The sequence below is a fragment of the Ornithodoros turicata genome, chromosome 1 (genome assembly GCF_037126465.1).
Source record: "Ornithodoros turicata isolate Travis chromosome 1, ASM3712646v1, whole genome shotgun sequence".
Lineage (NCBI taxonomy): Eukaryota > Metazoa > Arthropoda > Arachnida > Ixodida > Argasidae > Ornithodoros > Ornithodoros turicata.
The window spans coordinates 155,300,631-155,316,242 of NC_088201.1; the positions used below are offsets into that span (position 1 = coordinate 155,300,631).

General features: G+C 45.5%; 1 non-coding gene across 1 annotated transcript; it reads right to left on the reverse strand.

Moving 5' to 3' along the window:
• Positions 1 to 15,460: 15,460 nt before the first annotated feature.
• Positions 15,461 to 15,542, reverse strand: Trnas-gcu (transfer RNA serine (anticodon GCU)). Its single transcript has one exon. It is a non-coding gene; the product is annotated as a tRNA-Ser (tRNA).
• Between the last annotated feature and the right edge of the window lie 70 nt (positions 15,543 to 15,612).

The window sequence follows — 15,612 nt, forward strand, 5'->3', positions numbered from 1 at the left end:
ACCGCCGCTCTCCCATTGGACAAAATCTGCAACTCGGCGGCATTTTGTTGACACGCCAGTGGAACCGCACATCCTTAAAAATGAACTTCACCGCATAGCACGATCCTAGCCAACTATAATTCCTAGAGACATCGTTCTCGCTCCTGATATGTTGAAACCAGGAGGCGTACGCCTTTTTTGTACCAATTATGTACTACATAAGCGGTACAAAAATGGCGTACACCTCCCGTCTTCAACCAATCAAGGAAGAGACCGATGTCATTCGGGTTGTTGGCGTTTAGGAGCGTGCTAGCGGTGATATTCATTTTTAAGAGTGCAGTTTATTGCCGCCCATGTAAAACGACCGTATGCTGTGGCAAGCTTATTTCACATTGCGAATTGCAACGCATTGACCGTAACAGCACGTGCGATTTTGTTTAGAGGGCCTTGAGTTTTCAAACGAACTTCGAAAATTGCAAAGCGAACCTCACTTTTTTTACCGAGATATGAAGCCCTCCACGGATAACCACAGGCCTAACAAAAACCTATGCACAGTATCGCAACAGAAATAGTGGGGAAAAAATTACTAAAAATTCCGCTTAAGCCCCATCTGCTTGATTGTCGCAAAGCAGAGCGCACGAAAGGTGCGAACAGAGGAGGAAGTGCTCGCGCTTCTTGTTTTACCTTTCGTTCCCCCCGCTTTCACCTTGATGCTAGTGACAACTGTCTTATCAGAAGGATGGCAAAACAAATGAAGGCGGGGACACTTCCTCCACTAGACGCACATTTCGCGCGCGTTTCCTTGCGACAATCAAGCAGGTGGGGCTGAAACGGAATTTTTATATATGTTTCGACTATTTCTGTTGCGATACTGTGCATAGTTCTAGTTGGGTCTGCGGTTATTCGTGAAGGACTTCATATCTCTGTAAAAAAAGTGAGGTTCGCTTTGCAATTTTCGAAGTTCGTTTTAAAACTAAATCTCCCGCAACTAAAAATTGTCCAAATGTGGCAAAATTCAATTTCCTCAATTGTGGCAAAATTGTGGCAAAATTTTCCAGAAAGTAATTGCTGGAAGTCCCACAATCATCCGTCGAGTACGTCAGCAGTTCGATTTTTTTATCACGTCAGGTGAAACACCCTGTATAGTAACACAGCCTGTATGTAAACAGCCTGTACAGTTCTCTTCAGACTCCGTAGCACGCTTTCACTAGAGTCACTATTAACTGCCTACCGCTCTTTCATTCATTCTCGCATATCATACGGTGCCGCTGTGTATGGAATACCATATCAGACATCCCTTTATCCCATTCAAGTAGCTCAGAATACCAGCATTCGGATAATGCCCTGCACGAAACGAAACGAAAGTGTCAAATCCGTGTAGACATCCTTGAACGTCCTACCAATTCGGAAACACAACTTTTGGCGTCATGATACAAAGTCCTGCATACAACATACAAAATCCTGCAAAAGCAAATAACGATACCGAACACTGAACTTAGGTATTTTGCCTATTCATTTGCCTATTTATTTATTTGCCTACTTAGGTCTATTGCCGCTCACGCTCGCACAGATTGTCAAAATTGTCTTGTGATTGCAACTTGTAGGACAAACTATGCTGTCTTCCAATTTGTTCACTTTTCCACCAAGACATGGAATTCATTACCGTTTAATATGAGAAACGTATACACGCTTACTTGCTTCAAAAGTGTATTACTAAATTTTATCCATTCGCAACAGAGATCACATGTAAGTCGTAAACTCTTTGTACGTTTATGTGTAAAGTTATATATATATTTAGGTATTTCTTTAGTGTCTGTTTTATGTCCGTATTGTCTTTTTCAAAAGTTGAATCGCTCATTTTTGTCAACCATTTGAGGTCCCAACACTATACTGTCTAAACTATGGGACCTCATCCTGTGTATAATCTGCCTATTGTATGTCCTTCCTGGAAATAAACAAACAAACAAACAATCAAACAAAGAAACAAAATACGTTCATCTCTTGGCTTGAGGCCAATGGGAATGTCCTGTCAAGTGCTAGACGACATGTAAACAAAGCCACATGACCTCAAAATGACGTTTCCTGTGACGTGCGACCAGGACAAGATAGCGGTTTTGCGAAAAGTACCCGCTTGGGGGTAGTTACAAAAATGGCGGGTTTATGTCACCCCTGTGGGCCTCAATCTCAAATGCAGTCGCATTCACCTTATAACCACATCATGGAGTGCCTCACAGAAAAACATGACGTTAATTCCTATAAGACGCCCTTAATGTATCGTACAATCAAATACACGAAAAACAAGAGCGGTGCAGTTATTGTGGATCCGAACAATATGTGCAATTGTGTGCAACAATATGATATTTATTACAGAAAAACTCTACATGACGCCCCCAAAGAAATAAAATAGGCTGACTTTCGAAATCGAGTGCAAAAAACATGAAAAAGGATTTGAGAAAAATACGCGGTTCGTCACAAACGATTAGAACACCGTTCAGCAGCATTAAAATCTTTTCCTATTTGCACGCACCATTGTTGCAATTTCGACTTGCGAAACAGATATTGAGAAATCAATAAGAAACAGTCAGCTGACATTATTTATTTATCCTATATGTTTATTATTGACAATGGATAGCTTAAAGTTTGCAACTTCAATATGAGTTTTAAAAAATAATAATAATAAATAAAATGCAATGGCGTTTGAGAGCGTGAACTGTTGGGCTACTTGATTGATTACTCACCTCGTCTACCTCGTTACCTTTCGTCTCGTTTTTTTTTTTCTCCGCTAAATCTTTAGGAACAATGGCGTTTGTATATAACTGCTCTTTATAGACGGTCTTCTGTGTGTGTGGTGCGCGCGTGCAGAGGGCGCGAGGGCAGAAACCAGCAGCTCGAAACCAGAACTACCAGACCATTCCATTCCATTTCAATTCCATTCCTTCGAAAATATGCCCAATTCTATTCACATTCTATTCCTAGGACAATTTCCGCCATTCCATTGCAAAATTCCATTTCGAGCTCTGATGCATCTGGAGCAATTCCAGAACCATTCCAACTCCGCAACCCTGCGTTTATAGTATTCGGCGGGACAACATGTTCTGCACTACAACTAACAGTGGAATTCGCCATAGGAGCCTTGAGTCTGGATTAGAACTGCAGGTCTGGATTAGAACTGAAGGGTAACGGTAATGGTAACGGGAAACAGAAACGGTATATTACCGAAATTGGAGATGGTAACGATAACGGAAACGGAAACGTATACCACGGCCCTCCATTAACCAGAAACCAGAAACGGAAACAAAAATTATCGTCCGGTATTGAATTCGTGTAATAACTATTCCTCTTGTGCGATGACATTTCAGTGATTTTCCATTTTATTTTTGCATTTTGATGACTCCATTCCCTGTAATGCTCTAAATACTACGCGTGAGCATGGAGGCACCAGCTCCGGTGGCGCAGCGGTAACGCGTGCGCTTGGAGACTGGGAGGTCCGTGGTTCGAATCCGCGGGCCGGCTGTGCCGTCTGGGGTTTTTCCTGGGTTTCCCTCAGATGTGTAATAGGCGTATGCTGGCACAGTTCCCCCGAAGTCGGCCCATGGACGCAGCTATCCTCCCCCCGAGCGGATTCCGCTCGGTCTTCCACTTCACCCTCTCCTCCTCTCCACCACCTTTCCCTTCCCGAGAAACATGCCGCCTAATCAGGCAGGCAGACCTCTCGGGTTCCTCCCAACGACACTCCTCCCCCCTCCTCCTCGAGCATGGAGGCAAAGCGCAATATTGGATCTCGAGAGTGCATCCTTCGCTTACCTAATCCTAGTCCTTATAACTCCATGACAACGACACATGACTGTATTCCACCATAGCACGAGGATGACAGCCTACGATTTTTTGTTATTTGATTTTTACTTTTTTTCATTTCACCGTGGCTATGGCAGTATTATTTACTACTATGAGCGTCCGCTTATGAATGCGACATTGGATTAAGGTTACGCCCATCTTGAGTTGCTGGACTCAGAGTGAGTCAAGACCTGTTCCTACATAAAAAAAAATCTTGCAGGATGTGCGTATCCCAATGTCGTAAAAGTACATGTGCAGTGTGTACGCGTGACATCGAAGCAGCACTTGGGCAAAACAGGGTGCTGACATAGCCGGACTGGATGTCCTCCCGCAGCTCTGTAACAGCCTTTCCATTACCGGAAATAGTAACGGAAACGTAGCGGAAACAAAATTGAAAATATGTTATCGGAAACTGATAACGAAAACGAAAATATAGCAGTAACAAAAATGGAAACGGTAACGAAAATACGTCCGTTGCCCTTCCCTGACTAGAAGCTTGTAGTGCTCCCACTTGCACGCTCAGATGCACGTTCAGGCGTCTCATTCGGGTCACCAAGTTTGTACGACAACAGACCAAGAGAACAGTAGTTGAGTGACCTGTGCCACCCAGAGATGAACTGAGGAGGCACGAGCGTTTCTTGTCATCTGACCATGCATCTGAGCGTGCAAGCGGGGGCGCTACAAGCACATGCAGTGCGGTGCGTTTACAACAGATCGCACGCACTTCCAACGCCGGATGATCTTTAAAAAAATGCCTTAAAACATCTCAGCGGTACACGTTAGTTTCTTTCAGAGTACAGTCAAACTCCTCTATAGCGAACACGTTTTAACGAAAATACCACTACAGCAAATATTTTTGTGGTCCCCCTGGAGCCCTATAGGTCCAATAATGGACATCCTTTTTAACGAAAATACATTTACTGCAATTTTTTTTTTTGCTGTCCCCTGAGTTTCGTTGTAAAGGAGTTTGACTGTAGTCCATTCCGGTTTACATGTACACAGGTGACTTGAGAAAGTGGCCAATGTCACTATTCTGCATGTCGTCAGCTAATTTGAGTCTGCTGTACTTTCCGCGTACTCCGAAATACTTTCGTTCTCTTTACTAGAAACTTGTCTGAGCTCTTGAAGCGATTTTATGGGGTTTACGGCAAAGCCGTTATCAAAGAGTACGACTTCAGTTGTAGAAGGCGCCGACAGGACCTGCATCGTGCGGTCTTGCTTATCTGGAACTGTCAACTATTCCTGGCATGCTAGCAAGTGGTTACGCTATTTATAGACCCACGTTGCGCTGACGTGACAATGCAGCGATAATGTACTGCACCGTGTCAGGCTTAACGTTTTGAAAACAACGCTGGCTGAAGGGATCTGACTGCAAGCTCCTTACACTCAACACGTGCTCACATTGCAACGACGATTTGTTTTCTTATTTAAATTTTCGTTCCCAGTTTGTGATGTAGAATACCATTTGCTTGTACCGGATGTAGGGGCGTTCTGTGAAATGGGGAGACACGGAAAAAGGGTGGACCTCATGAACGCTGGCTGCATTGTTGGAAGTCTAATATTGGTGTCCAAAGAAATAACGTCATTGCGCACTCGACGATCCCAAAGCGCGCTCTGGAATGGACTAGCGACAGACCAGAACCAAGTAAAAGTCGTAAAAGAATTACGAACCCTGTGCTAGCATAAACTCAACTATGGTATTTAGCACTGATGGCCAGTAGTTAATTACATGTAGTTAAACTACCTGATTGTAGTTAAAAAGCAGTTGCCAACTACTTGCAGAAATGTAGTGTGCAACTACGAGTAAAACTACTATTTTGGGTAGTTAACTACAGTAGTTATGTTACTGCAGGCACCAACTACTTCCGATTTTGCCGCAAGCTTTACGGCACGATTAGGCTTCCGACTTTTACCTTGAGCTACTTGTTGGATGAGAACGGAGGTGCAAAGCAATTGTGCCGTCCATATGTACTAAATCTTCACTTTTATCGCTGCTTGTGTTTCATATTTAGGTGTCCAAGGCGACTATAGAATGGGATTGGCGTTGACGGACAACATTAAGTAGTTAGAGATGTAGTTAAAATATATTGCAGTAGTTAAAGAAGTAGTTTAGCTACCTCCCCTGAAAAGTATTTGAAACACTAGTTAAACTACTCCATCGCGAAGTAGTTAGTAGTTATAGTTAAACTACTGGAGAAGTAGTTAGTGGCCATCACTGGTATTTAGGAGCAAAACATGTATTTTACAAGTTGACGAATTTCGGACACAAAATTTTTACGGAGCTTGCGTTTCGGGTAGCGGCGAAAAGATACTAGAGTGTTTCGGAACACAGTAGACACTTAGACACAGTAGAACACTAGAACACATTAGACACTAGATAGTAGAACACTTTAGTGCTCCAATGAAATTGGACGTCGTCATTGCGCACGCCTAGAGCCCAAACTGGGTTTCGGGTTTCAGGGACGCACACTATTATTTCAAATTAGCGTGGGAACACAAACTCGCACCAAAAATGAACCGACGTCGTCGTCACCATTCAGCGCCGGGAAGGAGGCCAGGTGGTGGTGGGTACGACTCCTACCACCAGCTGTGCTGTCTGAGTTATTTTTTCTGTTTTTTTTTTTTTCGGCAGACTTTCCTGAGGAGTGTCGGCACACTTCCCCCTCGAGCTGGCCCAGGAAGCACACTAGCCCTCTGTCCCCAAAAATCATTCGTTCTGTCTCTTCTCCATCTGTATCCACGTTTGTGCGCTACCCACAGCCACAGCTGCTTCGCGGCGCAAAGCAAACTAATTAGCGGACACCCTTAAAAATAAAAATAAATAAATAAATAGCATATGTACGATTTTTCTCGTTCTTCAGAAGGTCTATGACTTCTGCTCCATAACATCGGCGTCGCATCACTATTGTTGCATTGTGTATCAACAGACAATAGACCCACTTGAGGACAGGATATGACACTCGAATCTGTGTACAGATAATAGGCAGATAGGACTCAGTATTGTTCTTTTCTTTCTTTCTTTTTTTCAGTTTGCTAATCACCATTAATATATCTCATACTATATGAGATAGTGCACAACACTGATAAGACAGAGCAAACACCAGGAATCAGGGGAGCCAATCAGGCAGAGCACTATATACGATGAATTCAATGAGTCAATTGCAAGCCGTGAAAATGTGATGCAGAGCACGAACATTTAGGCTTCAGAACAAACGGTAGAGACGGTACGCTATCGCCTTTGCGCAGCTCCGCGCAGTGCGCAGATCGACCGCGCCATTCCTTGTGTATGCAGAGACGATACCGTACGTTCTAGTAAAACTCCCTAATGCGAAACGGTCGTTTTACGTCAACGTTAAACGAGCATTACTGTGTTTTAGTGCGTCGTACGCTATAGCCCTTGCGTACGTAAGGAATAGCGTTGGAGGTTCTGTTCTCGCGCAAAACATAGAGAGCTTCGCGCAATGCGCAGAGCCACCACGTTATCAATGGGGGCCGGCTATCAATAAATCACGTACCTTATCAATCAATCACGTACCGACCTTGCCCCCAAGGTCGCTTGTGAAAAAGTGCGCTCTCTAGTTATAGCTCGTAATGATTATTCTCATACGTCATAATAAGAACCTATAGACACCCGCACAGTCCGCAACGTCCGCCTCCAGAAGAATTGGTGGTAAGGGGTGTTGCACGCTTGCCACCCCCCACCCCTTCACCGAAGCGTTTTGTCCCCCTTGAAAAAAGTCCAGGAAACGCCCATGACTCTACGTACGCAAATCCTTATAGGTACGCAAACGCGATAGCGTGCGATGCACTAAAACAAACTTTTGGCGAGTTTGAGTATGCCGTTGGTGACGTCATCGTCAAGTCACCGTGCCTCCAGGAACCGATGACAACCTTTCCTAACCGTACCCTCCGGATCCCTTAACGAGCTGGACCCTCGCTCACTCTTCCTCACAAAATTGCTTGGTCCCTGGGCAAATCCTGCCCACCAAGGCTCTGCCTTCAAAGCTCTTCTTGTCTTTTCTGGATACCATAGGACTTTGTTCGTTCTTGTGAAGGGGCTCATTATTTCATTCCGCGCATCACTTCTAGCAATGGGGTAGAGTATCGCCCCTGGCGATGAAACTACCCATTTCTCATCTTACAATAAAGTTGTTGTTGTTGTTCCAGCTCTTTTGGCAACTAACGAACGAGACTGCTAAACTAGGTCTATTTCTCATTTCGGAAGAATCTATCGAACTTATTTACGCACCCTCTTAAAAATGAACTCCACCGCATAGCACACCCCTAACCAACCATCATCGCGAATGATATCGTTATCTGCCCTGATTCGTTGAAAACGGGAGGCATACACCTGTTTTGTGACACTTCAGCTCTTCATAATTGTTTCTTTAATAACAACCACCACTACGAGAATGAAGGCAAAAGAGGGAGAAAATGATTTGACACCGCCCGCACGCAAACTCACCTATATACAAACTCATATTCGCAAAGTAGTGGTGTAAACCGAAGACGAAGGGTTGAGCAAATTACACGCCACGCCACAAGAAACCTGGAAGGATGGAGCTGGAAAACAGATACTGATACAAAACAGAGCTTCTTCGCAAAATGTCGAGGCGCCTTTACGCAAAAAGCGACATTGCAAGACGTCGCAATAAATAGCTCTTCGTATTGATTAAGATATTACTGTATTACCGAGTATCTTTATTAATGAAATTTCTCTTCAACACAGGTGACACTGTCCGTGCAACAAACTGATGCGGTGCCACACGTTGCGCAAGTAAGGGTATAGAAAACGTTGAAGGTATAAACGTAATATAGTCTAAACTCCTTTATTATATCCTCAGCTCCCGTTGGAGGTATAACTTTGGTGAACTATACCTTGCATATGGTTTAAACGAGGTATAGATGGTGGTGATTCACCACCATCTATGCCACCACCACCATATTTAACCCGTATCACCACTGATGATGCCGTATAAATATGGTATTTTAGCCCTGACATATCCTTTTTTGTACGTTTTATATACATTTTCTTCTAACAGTGTACGCAAGCATCTTACAGCAAGTGAAATGTTCTGAAGGCAGTTCTGAAGCGGAATACAGAGTGGTTTAGCAAGCACTATAAGAAAATTTTTCTGACACTGCCATGAAAATGGCTCCAGAACGATGGAACATGTACACTGCATGCAGTCCAATGTAACTATGTCAAGAAAATACTGTACGTAAAGACCTGGTTTTCATTGTAAGTAATATGTATAGAAACAAATTACAGATGCTCCACTTCTGTACAACACCGTAAAAAAACTGTTTACGTCTACAAAGGCGCAACACCACCTGGATAATGAAATCCATGGAGAGTAAAGACAAAAAGGGCAGCAAAGCAAAACAGAGCAGGCGTCGGGCAAACATATAAAAAAGAAAAAGAAAAATACACGGCGTGACCCCTTAAGGATTATCTCCGTGCATTTTTTAGCAAAAAGCGAAACTATCTATCCTTCGACTGGTACAAGTTCTGATACGTGTAATATTACAATACAACCATCCATGGATGCCTATTAGTTCCCGCATAGAAGACAAAGTGACTACAGCTGAGTGGTCGGGAGTTGTTATTTTTGCTGTGCAGGTGCTGTCTGAGGTTTTCCCTGAGTTTTCCGAAGACGTTTCCTAGGAATGTAGGCACAGGACGCATACTAACCCCTCCTGTATACCCCCACTCCTTCGTGCTGTCCTCTCTCCATCTGTCCACATCTGTACCCGCTCATAGCCACAGTTGCTTCGCGGAGCTAACATGGAACAACAACAAAAAAAGAAATGTTGGTTAACCTAATTCGAAACCACATTCGCTAGAGCAAGAAGACAAAATTTCCCTCTCCCAGAGCGCCAGCATGGAGCCGACGCATGGCGTCATGGGGTACTCATGGGGGTACTCTTGTGTTGCGACGGGCATAGCGGTTTAGGAGCAGTGTTCCGTCATGGGTTCAGGCCATTACGAACCTGTACCCTTTCCTTTTGACTTTGGGGGTACGACCAAGTTACTTCAGAGTTCAGAGTCATAGGTGTACGCGGACATCAACATCCCTGTTGCACGGGTGTTCGTGTTCGCGTACGAGTCTCCCTTCAAAGCCTCATCTACAATCTACAGGGTGTTACCCTATAAAAGTCTGTCCGCGCCGGCATGCCGTGCTCGCCAATTACTCAATGCAGGTGGTACGATGTGTTGCCTACGTATAAAACTCATAAGGACATTCCATCATGGTAAATATCGAAGTGATTGAGCACCGCAACGCAAAGTTATAGCGCAACACGTGAGGTTCCCATAGTAAAAATAGCCAAGATGGCGGTGTTGTGAATCGCAGTTGTGACAGTTCCCCGGACGGCGACGTGTTGCTCTGGCAATCCATCCGTCCATCCAGGCAGAGACGTCCCCGCGTTATGTTATTTCACTGCCTTTCAGTAAGCAGACGACATCCCTTTTGGGTGTCGTCTGAGTACGTCGGCATTTTTGTTCCTCACGTTGCTTACTTCTGGGCAAAATACGACAGTTACACGAAAGCGAAATGAAAACTGCAGTTCCATCCGGCTGGCAGGATATGCGACACGTCGCCGTCCGGGGAGCAGCATGTCAACTGCTCTTCTCAACGCCGCCATCTTGATTGTTTTGACTACGGGAATTACACGTTTTCAGTTATAACTTCGTGCTGCGGCGCTCAATCAGTTCGAAATTTACCAAGATTAAATGTCCTTATGAGCTTTACACGAAGACCGCACAATGTGCCATCTGCATTGAGTAATTGGCGAGTACGGCATGGCGGCACGGGTATATACACACCCTGTATATATATTTTCAGTTCTATAAGACTTTTGTCGATTACCAAACCAGGTAATATCAGTACCACCTTGTATGTTGCATTCCTCGTTGAGCCTTTTTTATTATTACTATTTTTTTTTTTTTTTTTTTGCGAACGCGCCCCATTAAGTGTTGGAACACTCTTCGTTCTTGGAATGTTCCTAGCTCGTGCATCCAAGATTCGAAATGGTCGCAACATATTCTCCTCCCTCATTCTACTCGTTCCAGTCTTGATGAGCGCTGCCTCCCACTCGCAATGGCTCTCTTCGTCATTCGTTAAAGGGATTATCACGTTCATCCCGGTCGATTCCGAAACTGTAGTGCCGTTTTACTCCGTGTTCATCACTGATAATAACGCCGAAAGCCGACGCGAATTGGTGGCGTTGTTCCTGTGCAGTTTGATATAAAACTTGGCAAGAGCAGACGACGCATTCCGGTTCCCTCTCTGGAAACATCACACGGACGAGGCCAATCAGTGCGCGCCCTTTGACGCGGAGGAGACCAATCACGGAGCGGCCGGAGGGACCTTGGTAGCCTTGGCGACCGACAGACAGGCGGGCGGGCGAGCCGGAATGCTAGGGGACGGCATCTTCTCTGTGATCGGCTCGCGGAATGTTGTTTCTGGTTAGCGTTGAACGTGTTCGTACAGCCAGGAGCGTAACACCGTGTTTCACGCAACGTGGCTGCGTCAGGTCTCACACTGGTAAGCGAAAGTCAGCCATATTTACCGATGACTTTTCACTTAGTATATTGCGATGCGAACGCCAAGCGGACGACTTCGGAGACAATCGCCTGTGCTGCGCTCCCATTCGTGTATCTTGCTTACGTCATCATCGTGTTGGCTGCAGATGGAATGCGAACCTTCAAAAATCGTTTATTTAATATGTAAGCTGTGTCCGGAAGAGAAATTTAACCAAATTGATTTTGAAGCGGTGACGAACATTACCCTATCGGTATCATACATACGTTCCCGGATGCGATTGTCCCTTTAAGCGAAGATAGGCACCACCCAACGTAGAAGTTAACTTGTTGCCGCAAGTTTTGATGTAACACCTCGTACACCTGTCATATTACTCATTGTTGCACAGAAAACGGGAAAACTACAATGTGTTGGGTGCACACAAACACAGATCAAGCGGACGCAAACCCAGTGACGCCGGACGGACGCCCAGTGTTGCTTGCAACACGTCCTTCCAACGGCTGCGCGGAGTGCCCGCTCCTCACATTTCAAAAATAATTTATGTTGACATCTGCGCCGTTTTCAGTCGAGATATTCCGTAAGCGCGTTCGAAACATGTCAATAATCGTAATAGTAACACAAGCCTGCAACCGATTTTCTTCCGAAGTCTGCCTTAAAACTTGAGTTTGTGATGTCGTGCTGGTGCTAGAGCCGAATCTTAATCGGACTCTAAGCGCATCCGCCATTTCCCGCGTTCTAGCGTCGAAATTACGCTTTAAAAGTCTGTGTCGATCATTGCTTTCAGAACAAAAAAATAAGGATTCCGAAGGATATGCAATGCTGTAGTTATTGATATTAGCATCACCGGAAAGGTAGGCCGCTCGTAACCTCGCAAATAACGTTGTCAGTCCAGTGTGTCCAATCAGTTCTGCATAAAGAGTTCCTGCCGAGCGTACAAGTCCCGACAAAGGTTTCCGGAACACGGGAGCGGTGCATTTTCTCCTCGGTGCGACACCCTACCGGCGAGAGGAACAGGCCTCGTTTACTCGTTCGGCGAGGTGAACGAGTGCGTTGTTAGCGACACACCGCGGTAGTTTCGGTATGGCTTGAATGTGCCCGAAAGGTAATTTGAATTGGTGTCGCTGCCGGCGCTCCTCCTCGCCTCTGAACAGGTGAACAAGCGCGCTTCCGCTTGCCGCTAGGGCGTCGCATCGAGCAGAAAATGCACCAGTCGCGTGTTCCGTAAACTTTCATCGGGACCTGTACAACAAGGCTAGTTCACACATATGGCAACGCTGGTGACGGCGAACGACAACGGCAAGCCAACGTGCTGCTGTCACTTGGCACCATTGTTCACATCGTCTCTTTCCGCACCATGGTCCATTCACATCCCCATTGGTCGCCATGCGCATCAACCATACCAAGCCAATCCACAGCGTCCATTGGTCGACGTAGCGCGAGGGAGGTCACCGTAAAAGTTGGACATGTTTCAACTTCTTTTTGTCGTGCCGAGGTCCTCAAGGCGTCACGACGCCAAGGAACCGGCGCTATTTGCTGTGCCGTCCGCCGTCGCAGTATGTGTGTATGTATGTGTATGTGTATGTGTAAGTATGTGTGTGTGTAAACCTTGCTTTCAAAAAGTGCTCTAATTTCTGTAATACTTTTTATTTCGGCGTTTCACTTGAGGTACACCTCAATCGTAAGGTATATTCGACTGATGCCCTTTTCGTTTCTTTTTTCTTTTTTTGCAACGGGAGCAGGTATTAATAAGATTTTGTAATACCTCACCGCCCCTCCCCAATCGAAGGTCACCGTAACCGATGAGCGACATTTCGGTGTTCATTAATGCTTAAACTCCCCACTCTCCATGGTCATTAACGCTTGTTCATTAACGCTTGACCCCTGCTACATGGGCATCCCGGTGCTCATTGACAGATTGACACAGGCAACGTCAGACGGCGCCAAGCGTGGTAGGCGACTTGAGCATTAATATTTTGTAGGACAACAACAACAACTGTATTTTAAGATGATGAATGGGAAGTTTCATCGCCATGGGCGATGCCCTACCCCATTCCTGGTGGTGATGTGGTTTGTAGGATAAAACATGTGCACAGAGAAGCACAAGTGAGTCCAAAAGATTTTGAAACTTTAATACAGTTTTTATAGTACATTCGTTTGCATGTTTGCTTCTCTTCGTTGGTGTCACACAGGCAGACGAACTTCTAGACGGCTCACTGGGTGCTTTGCGCATGCGCAACGTTGCGGGCGCAGTGGTGAAGACTAAAACAAAATAATATATATTCTATTACATTTATATTCTATTATATGTATATTCTAATTACACGGCTCCGTTCAGATTACACATACTTCTGTAGTCTATTGACTTGTATTTACTTACCTTTGCTGCCTTATTACGAACTTTTATTTACCGCTAGCTTGCTCACTGTGTATGAGACTGTCACCGGCTGTTTCTCAGGATCATCGACAGCTCCAATTATGTACCTGGAGTCTGCATCGAGTTCATGATCATCCAGCTTAACGGTAATCCAAAAGTGACCGTGTAGCATCGTCCGATTCAATTCGATTTTCATCGCTTCCCATGATCATTGAAATACCCGTGTGGCAGGGGGTAATAATCGAACAATCTTGAGGGTAACAGTTCCAAAAAGACGATAACTCAATCGTGTTACTCATTTCAAGTGGTTAGCACTGTGATGCTGGAAGGTGTGCACGAGGGACTAGCGTCGCGTGACCAGGAATTGTGACGCAGGGACAATTCTAAAATTGGTAAATTGGTGTAATTCGAAAGTGGTGAAAGATGTTAATGGAGATGAATCAGGGCCAAGCGGACTCCAAGCCCTGCGGAGATACACATAAACCAAGCTGGAAACATCAAGACTTGAAACGATTGAGATCAGCGGTTGAAACGATGCTTGGAAAATATATTGAAGCGCTCAGGAAAGGTCTGCAGCGGGTGATGTTAAAGACGTCCGTCCGCTCCATGATCACTCACTTCCGCCGCAGAATGTCCTCACGAGGAGCTGTCTCGTTCTCTGCCGCCTTGATGCACATATCGATGCCGCTGACCCACATACCCGCACTGTCCCTTGGCCTCGTACAGCCTCATGACAAATTCATGACAAACATCTGCAAAACGTGGGTGTGACATGTGCGTTTGTGATGTTTTCATAGTGTGCTAGAGGGGAAAAAAAACTATTACAGCATAAAGCACTAGACCGTTTCGATCTGGGGCCCCACATTCCAACTTTTGTCGGCTCCTTCACATCCGAGCCAGCGTTACGCCATCGAGGGAAGTAGCATACGGTAGGTGTAAAGCAACCTCTCCTGATGAAGGAAACTTAGGAAAAGCGGGTAAAAATCGCTTTTCGCAAGTATCCGTTCAAATGCACGACCGCCGGCATGAAAGCTTCCGCTCTCGCGTGAGTGCATGATCAACCACGCCCCCTGGCCCTGATTATGGGAGCACGAGCAAGAGAGCGAAAAATCGTGGTGAGTTTTCCTTATTACGCACTTTTTACTATACACTTGTCAAAACGGCTCGAAATCCATATAAGTCCTGACGTCTTCTTTTCTGTGACTTTTTTTTAGATTCTGTGTTAGCGCCGCGAAGCGACTGCGGCTATATGAGTGGCCCACAGACGCGCACAGACGGAGAGAAGACAGCAGGAAAGAGCAGAGGACAGGGGGTTAGTACGCGTCCTGGGCTGACTTCAAGGGGGACTGTGTCTACATTCCTGTGGAAGGCCTGAAGGAAAACCCATGGAAAAGTCACAGACAGCACAGCCGGTGGTAGGATTCGAACCCACCACCTCCCAATCATCAGCACAACAATGGCCAACGCCAACGACTCAATGCCTTTCCTGACACATGGCTGTACAAGGCAACTTCATTTAATCGATCCTTTAACACATGCCATGTCTGTTTTCAATGATAGTCATCGACACTATATGAGTGAAATTTCTGAAGGTTCAAGAACCTTTCATCTCCCATCTTTCTGGAACAGAGCTACCCTCGCCATTACCAATGCCACGTATCAAACCCTGTCAGGCAAGGAACGAATGCGCCTGCGTAGTCCTACAAAAAGGTTCGCAACAGTGGTTCGACGAGGATGGGATTCGAACCCACGCGGGCAGAGCCCATTGGATTAGCAGTCCAACACCTTAACCACTCGGCCACCTCGTCCACATGCGGAGCGTATCTGGAACACAAGGAAGAGCTACCCTCGCCATTACCAACGCCACGTGTAAAACCC